Genomic DNA, 5549 nt, shown 5'->3' on the forward strand with positions numbered 1-5549 from the left:
CAGAGGACCAACTTATCTCATGTACACCCGATATTTACATGCAATCTGAATCTGGATATCATGTATGTGAATAAGGGAAATGCATCTTCATGGAGGCGTTAATGCACATCGATCATATTATAATCGGATTCAATGCAATCTTTGCAAGTGAAAAAGCAATCTGTACGCGCCTTGCCTAACAAGTTGAAAGGTCACCTAACTGTCGATTGCTGCCATCTCAGGCAACCTCGTAAGAAATGCATCTATAAAATACAAGGACGGGCATAGGACTGCAGACAGCAGCAAGCTCAGCAAAAGAAAAGTTAAGCCCAGCATCGCTTTCCTGGATTTGCGACATATATATTGACAAGTCTCATTTAATTTCCCAATAAAGTTACAATATTCACTGATAGTGTGGGCTGAATCAAGATAACAAGACTGTTATTAATACCAGTTAGGTTCGCTGACTTGCATCCAGATGTCATTTTCTAGATAATCAAGATACAGATAACATGGTAATAGCAGATGTAAATGGCTCATTAATATAAATAGGACTTTTGATTCCCCTCTAAACAGAGGAACAACCAAAAAATTCAACAATAACATTTCAACAGCGCCATTGTCAGCTGTTTTATAAAAGTAATACTGCTGCTGCAGCAACCAATGTTGTCATGTCGACATGTAAACATCGAAGTGTGAGCGCACGCACAACGTGGTGTGAACCACTTAAGACCAAGTCACATCCCGAATGTGACTTCTGGACTTAATCGGGTGCTTCCAAGATGTTTGTGTTTGCCGAAGACGTTTGCTCACCCTCGCTGACAGATGAGAACTGTAACTGTGTTTGCACATATTAGCACAAAAACAAGTGTCCCCATTCCTACTTCATGAGAAGGGACTGTGTTTGACACATTTTGTTTTTTGTTAGTGGAACATATCTGTTTTCTGTGGGTAGCTGCCTCAATGTGTAGAAGAAACATGATGAGCTTCCTTGAAAAATGTAGTTTTTCAACTATATGAAAGAAAGCACTGATACACTGATGATACTGTATTGATTCTGAAAAACACTGCATCTGCAACGATTCTCGGCAGACAGCGGTTGATTTTGTGATGCTTTTCGATATTGGATGTTACGAGGACTGATGAATCCAAATGAAGATCCCATTGTTCTGATTGCATAAAAGTACACTTTTATTTTACTCAGATTGTAGGTGTGGTGTGTTCTTTACACTATGACAATACATTTCCTTACTTACAGCTTCACGATGTATTGAATTGTAACTCTTGATCAAAACAAGTTGCAAGATTCTAGCTAAAGAAGGAATCCTTGTAAGCCAGATACATCTACAGAATACAACTTTCATCATGCAGCCCACATGCAGACGCAGTGCTCTCTACCTATGTTACTTTAGGTTTTCTGTGGAAGTGGTTGTGTGTAGGTGCTGTACCAGACTGTGTGCCAGGAGTCGGATTTCTTTCAGCAAAGCTACTAACTGGATAATTAAGGGTGCTCTATACACTCCAATTAGCAGGCGATGGGAAAGGGAGGAGGGATCGCTCAGCTGTATCCGAGGCAAGCAGCGTAAAACCGGGTGATACACATCAAATCACAGCAAAAGGCTAATGTGTGCGAGGTGAGGGCGCCATACATCACAGCCTGCAGGAGGAAATGAGGCAGGTTTCTAAATAAATACTGCCAAGGTTGCTGCTGCTCTGTGGCGCATCACTGCCAAACCATAATCTCATACTGTTTATTTTCCAAAGTTGTGCGCTCTCTCTCCGTCTCCCTCTCACTCTTTCTGTCTGTGTCTTTCTCTTCATGCTTTAAAGGCCTCAGAGGAATGCTGTTTACCATAACAGTCTGTGTGAGCCCACCAGAAACACCTCCAGGAGACGCAGTCGAGCTCCTCCCTTTTCCTGGTCAGAGTTTTAATACAAAAATATAATTCCACTGTACAACTATTGTGACCTGGTTTTCTTTTTCTTACAAAAATGTATACATCCCGCAAGTTTGTTAGGCCTCCAAACACTTACAAACAAGGAGAAATACGGAATGCTTTTAGGAAAAAAACAACAATCCCAAAACAGGTGGCGATCCCAGGAAGCCAGCACACCCCACCTTTTACACAAATTTTACACCTGATATTTTTGTTGTTGTTGCTCAAATCAGCTGTAAAATTGCAGGATTCTTGATACATCCCTCACAAGAAGAGAAAAGAAGACTGGATGTATCCATGCTCCTATGCATCCTCACTGTCTTTCTTCTGACAGATGTGAGCACTGTGCTCGGATCAAATTGAGACAGATGAATCAATGGTTTCACACCATCACCCCTCAAACACCCATATCTTATGACTTTACTCCTCTGTGATTCCATTTCCATCGACTAAATGCGGGCTACATTTAAATCTGGGGTCATGGTTATTAATTACTCTTCCGAGTTCAGTTGAAAGCCCAAGGAAACAAGGGGGAGGAGTAGTCGCACGGGGAGCGATGCCGGAGCACGCAGGCAGGAACAAAGGCCTGCCACGAGGGTTCATGCCTCTCGCTGCGAGACACCCACATTCTGCCGTGGCTCTGCAGACAGAGGTTAGGACCACCTCGGCAGATTTCCCCTGGGGGCTATTATCGCCCGAAAGATAAAATTATTTTCAGACGGAGGCGCTTCCCCACACATGAGTCTGATACTGACGAAAACAACGCTTCAAGGATGCTTTCCTTTTTTGGTAATGTAACTGTCAGTCGTGTCTGAGAACAAAAGTTCTGATTCATCATTATTTTGGGGGAAAGTCCAGACAAATTTATTCACAAACCCCTTTTCTGTTTGCCATAAGAACATGGGGATTTTATTGTAGTGGGAAAGAGGAACTACAAAAGTGATCAAAACAAGACAGAAGAAAAACATGTATATCTATTGTACGAAACATAGGATGAAAGATTACGATGAGCCTGTTGAAGCAGGAAAGCAGGAACTAGGGTTGTTAAAGCTTTACAGGCCACACTAAGTACAGGAGATACTTTCATCCACAGTTGAATGTTGAGACAGTTTGTTGATCGTTTATGTCGATAGATTGAAGTCGGTCTCTTAACAGAGACCTTGTTTAAAAAGATTCATAAAATCAATCTGTAATGAAATGAAATCAGATGCTTTATCTATTAATTTCTTTTCATGTCTGCATCTGAGAATCATGATGGCATGTGCAGTTTAAAAGACTTCACATAGCCTCACACACTAAAAGTCAGTGTGTTAACTTTATGAGTTCATCTTAAAAAAAAAAGTGGTGATCAATAGTTAATTTGGTGCTTTATTTTTTTATTAAAGACGCATAAAGCGGATAAATAAAACATGTCAAGTTTTTGCACCCAGAATAAAACTAATCACTGCTCAAAGGTGTGTTGATGACAGATACGACTATTTATTGAAGTCTTTACAACTAGCCACCATATACTTAAACACTTACTTCTGTCGACTGGTTTCTGTTCACACCATTGCTGCTGCTTTGGGGCTTTGCTGATCTGTTGCGTCTTTCCAAGCCCAAGTTGTTGGTACGTCACCACGCCTACGATGATCGACAGCCATCGACGGAGCGATGGTTTGAGGGCTGTTGAATGAAGTGGAGGACGTTTTCAGGGCCAAGGTCTTTTGAGTCAGGTCAGCAAAAAACAAGACTTGAACCCACATAATGTACTGTGAGTTCAGCATCCTGACAGTCAATGATGCATCTGTGAATTTAACCATTCGTCTACATGGTAATGTATTATACTGAAATGAGAAGAATCTTAGAAAATGTATCAAAACTGAAGATAAACTGAGAAATAAAATGTTAATGAAACAAATGTCACTTCTAAACTACGTCAAGCCTAAACAGATATTTACAAATGCATTTTAAAACATTTAGCGTGGTTAAGGCTACGCTTCATTCCTGTCCTTTCTGTTGCCAGCTCGCAATAAGTGCATCTAAGTGTAGCCTTTAGCAGCCTATAGGCCTGTGTCACACAGCTTACCTGGAGGGGCTGTATGACTGAGAAATGTGTCAGTGTAGCTGACAGTTTGTTTACCCCTAAATCTGTCTGAAAGTAGAAGCTATGCAGGGACTGTTTACTCCTCTGTGGCATGATGTCATTTTAATGCCATATGGCATATTAAATAATTAAAACTTGGGTAGGAAACCTTTTTGTTTAAATTATTTTTATTCCCCAATACAAATCAATTACAAACATTCTGCCATTTTTTTAAAATCTGTGACTAAGGTAGAACTGTAATAAGCCCATCCAAGTATTTAATTTGGCAATGGTTGGACGCTACCTGCCTGTACCTGCACAAATTCTGCTACTGCTATCCTTGAGCGACACCAGAGTCTTCCACAAGGTGCGAGCTTGAAAGCTGTGAGCACTAACAATAGCCATGTTGTTGTTTACATTACTTATGATCATTTAGGGGGCAGGGCTTTGGATGGAGTCCTTAAGGGACGGGCTGTAGCTGCTGCCAACTTGGCCACTTTATAGATTTTTTTGATTTTTGGAGCGAGGGGTGCAAACTACTTTGATTGGAAAAATAATTGTCAATAGTATAGGCTGGGTTTTTTGGTTGGATGTTTAAAGAGGATATTTATGATGTAACCTTTTTAATTAATCACTTACTAAATCTTAGACCATGAATATAAATAACTTGCCAGTTGTTAAAAATATGTTGAGCCATCTGAGTATGCATTTTTTGATGCCGGTTATCTGGTTTCTAAATTCCACTTTATTGTTTTAACTCTTTTAAACCCAGACTTAATGGATAAAAATCCTATAATAATGACTGAAAAACATTCATAACTGCAGATTTCAATTTCCAATAATAATATTGTCAATATTTATAACTGTATTACTTCCAAATAGAATAAAGTGGGATATTCAAAGCAACGCAAAATGTTATCCAGGTTAATAACGTCTGTATCTAAGACTCACTAAAAGATGTATTAATCATTAGTAATGGCATTCGAAAAACTTATGAAAGCAAAAATAATAATTTCAAACTCGAAGTTTATAGGCTTCAATATGAATGAACGCACATTGTCACACATCATGGGGGCTCGTGGAATAAATGTGCAATGCATGCTCGTGTTGTCAGCCTGTGGGAGCTGTAGGCATGGGTGGCCAGGAGGCGGGATTTATAATGGTGATGAATCCCGGAGGTCTTTGTAATTATGGCTGTCGCTGGACGGAAAGAGGAGGGGGGAGGAGGGGAGCCGGCGGAGGCATTTTATCTTAATCACAGCTCAGCTCCATTCAAATTAATTTGACAAGTTTCCCCAATCCTTATTAAACGACGCATCTGACAAATGACAACCCCCTCCTCCTCTCTCTAAACGCCTCGTCATGAAAGAAATATTTAAAAAATATATTTTGTGAAAGAAAAAGAAAAAAGAAGCCACTGTAAGGTTGCAAGACAGATATTTCCCGTAGATATTTTTCTCCCTGCAGGGCGCCCTGAGCCACCCATCCCTCCCACCTCCCGAGTGTTTCTATAGTAATTTCCAGCCAATGATCAGTAGGTGTCCACATCCCTGCTTCCTCACCTCAGC

At 40.4% G+C, this 5549-nt stretch overlaps 2 protein-coding genes across 4 annotated transcripts in view; one reads left to right on the forward strand and one right to left on the reverse strand.

The window, feature by feature from the left end:
• Positions 1-1900, forward strand: part of ppa2 (inorganic pyrophosphatase 2) — a 48352-nt gene extending 46452 nt beyond the window's left edge. For 2 of the 3 annotated variants that reach the window (XR_011078159.1, XR_011078160.1), the window contains one exon: positions 1810-1900. The gene's annotated coding sequence lies outside the window, so the exon portion shown is untranslated. The remainder of the gene's footprint in view (positions 1-1809) is intronic. The other variant, XR_011078161.1, reaches the window with a different exon arrangement.
• The window catches only part of tet2 (tet methylcytosine dioxygenase 2), a 145529-nt gene that overhangs the window by 41754 nt on the left and 98226 nt on the right, over positions 1-5549 (reverse strand). Inside the window, exon 2 of the mRNA XM_068588500.1 lies at positions 3441-3581. The gene's annotated coding sequence lies outside the window, so the exon portion shown is untranslated. The remainder of the gene's footprint in view (positions 1-3440; positions 3582-5549) is intronic.

Source organism: Clinocottus analis, unplaced genomic scaffold (genome assembly GCF_023055335.1).
Source record: "Clinocottus analis isolate CAN_PGR_092001 unplaced genomic scaffold, fCliAna1.0.p SCAF_22, whole genome shotgun sequence".
Classification (NCBI taxonomy): Eukaryota; Metazoa; Chordata; class Actinopteri; order Perciformes; family Cottidae; genus Clinocottus; species Clinocottus analis.